At 36.4% G+C, this 2,421-nt stretch overlaps 1 long non-coding RNA gene across 1 annotated transcript; it reads right to left on the bottom strand.

Annotated features, from left to right (window-relative positions):
* Positions 1-828: 828 nt before the first annotated feature.
* Positions 829-2,219, bottom strand: LOC141592748 (uncharacterized). The gene is made up of 2 exons (XR_012521216.1): positions 1,653-2,219; positions 829-1,215 (listed from the first exon to the last, which is right to left on the bottom strand). It is a non-coding gene; the product is annotated as an uncharacterized LOC141592748 (long non-coding RNA).
* Between the last annotated feature and the right edge of the window lie 202 nt (positions 2,220-2,421).

Genomic DNA, 2,421 nt, shown 5'->3' with positions numbered 1-2,421 from the left:
AGAAACACCCCTAGGCCTTATAAGATAGACAATCTCTCTCTTTTTCACCGATGTGGGACTCACAAGTGGATTAATACTCCAACAATACGTTTTTAAAAAAAAAAAAAAAAAAAAAAAAAAAAATCCCCCTCTTTTGTTATTGTTGACGGCAAGACATAAACTTTCTTATGATTTAATGTCATGATGAGTTCATCAAGCCATCTTATCATAAACCTGCCGTTTGTGCATCAGTATACTCTCGTACAAAAGACATGCGTGAGTATTATTGATTAGTGAGAAAAAAAAAAAATCTTATTTCTTCTTTGATATTAATTTAATGTCTTCACTCTGTTCAAGGTGGTATCTAAATTGATTTATTTGGAGTTCGAAAAGCTTAACGTTCTCCAGATCTTGAAATTGACGGATAATTTTCCGTTTTATTGATATTTGTCAGGTTCGATTAGGGTTCCTGCAAATTAACTCATACTTTCGACAAGTCCGAAAAGCTTAACGTTCTTGTTCGAAGAAAATTTTTTAACGAGTCTTATACTCGTTTATCTTACCAACCAACCTTGCGGAGATGAAGAATTAATGAAATTGAAAAAGACGAAGATTGAAGATTTCATTTTTTTTTTATGTTCTTTTTTTTTTCTTTGTATTTCTCCAATCGTAAAGTTCGTATACGTACTGCCTTTACGATTGCGGGAGGGTATTAGGAGATTGGGCATATACTAGGCCCGGCTACCATTAGGGTTGGCCATATTAGATTTAGGGTTTCATTAATTTGGGAGCTATTATAAATAGCTCACCATATCGATGTAACTGATCAACGATTCAATAATACAACGATTTATCTTTATGAATTCTCCCTCTCCGATTTCTAATACAATCAGACCAGTAAATGAGCAACAATATTTGGACGAACTACGTGTGAAACAAAGCAGCTAATGACCAATACACTGTCCTATTTTTCAACCTGATCACCTCTAATTCTCTAAAATGATCCGGGCTCTCTACTGGCAACATAATTTCCTTTTAGGTAATATCATAACCCAACTACATCTTCTAATACTATTACAATAAGAAGGTACTGAAAGATTAATGAATATCCTCTAATCCAAATGGTAGCATACTTTTCTCCACCGCCTTGCTTCCAAGTATTGCGCCTCTCTCATAATTCAAAAAAGGAAGAGATTGCATTTCCTAGTCATTCACTTGTAGAACGATCCCAAATAGCTATGATAAGATCAAACAGAGCATGGCTAAGATAGACTGGCTAAAAAACGTGCATCTTAATTAGCTCAGAAAGGATCTAGCAAGCGGTGCATCTTAATAAGCTTAGTAAAAACCCAGAAAGCGAGGTCACGTGATTCACGACTTTAATAGTCCGAGAAACACCATACATCCTAAACACCATCCATCTTTGTTTATAGCTGAGTTGTGGAGTTCATCTTTGTTTTCATTCTAGTTCAATTTCATTACCAAATTAGACCACAAAGATAAAAAAAAAAAAAAAACAGTCAGAAACTTGGCACAAAACCGTAAAAAGTTTGAGTTAGTACAACAAAATAAGCATAAACAGACCGAAATCAGCAGCAGTTCAAGCTAACTCTCAACAAAACGATTCACTATGTATTCCCGAATTAACCAAGTCATAAGGAGCTAGAATTAACCTTGAACAGATCACAAAGCTTTCGATTTTAATACAAATAGTAAGACCCCGGAAATCATCCCCGAGCAGTGATACGATGATGACCTGCAACTTGGAAAAGCAGATGGCGACGGAAATACTGAGGGAGACATGAGCATGCAATCTCAGCGAAAATGAGTGGAAGGGAGACGTTTTATGTGGGACGGGGTTGAGTGAGTGGAAGGGAAAGCTTTTGTAAGATTGGAAATCTCGCAAATGTTGTGGGTGTGTTTAGCCTGCACAAGCAAGAGAGGGATACTTGATGAGGGAAATTTTACGAGGCATGTGCCTTGCATAATAGTGAATAGTTTAGCACTATTCCTAAGGGGGGATTTTAGAAGTTGATACATTTTAAGAGGTCATAGAACGCCTTCACCTACATGCTCGTGGTGCAAAAGTTACCTGATCGGTTTGGCTAGTAACAAAATAACGGAACATTACCCTACCTCACCAACCTGAACTTTATTACTATTTCCGTCACCACCAACAACTGTTATCACATGGCAACAAGTTGAGAGAAAAACAATGAACAGAGCGGACAACAACTTAACATGGCATAAAGGAACCAAAAATTGCAGCTAATACTTGTCCAAGGTTCACCATAATCATTAAAAGTTCTAAATAAACACAAGCATATCATCATATACCCGAATACACACAAAGCCAATTTGTAAATTCAAGGAATGATAAATGAACGTGCAAGAATAGAAACACTGTGGTAAAAGCGTAAAATGAGACCAATTAAGCACTGA

The sequence above is a fragment of the Silene latifolia genome, chromosome 7, assembly GCF_048544455.1.
Source record: "Silene latifolia isolate original U9 population chromosome 7, ASM4854445v1, whole genome shotgun sequence".
NCBI lineage: Eukaryota > Viridiplantae > Streptophyta > Magnoliopsida > Caryophyllales > Caryophyllaceae > Silene > Silene latifolia.
Note: the sequence above shows the minus strand (reverse complement) of the source record. Positions and strands in the feature narration are given on the sequence as shown.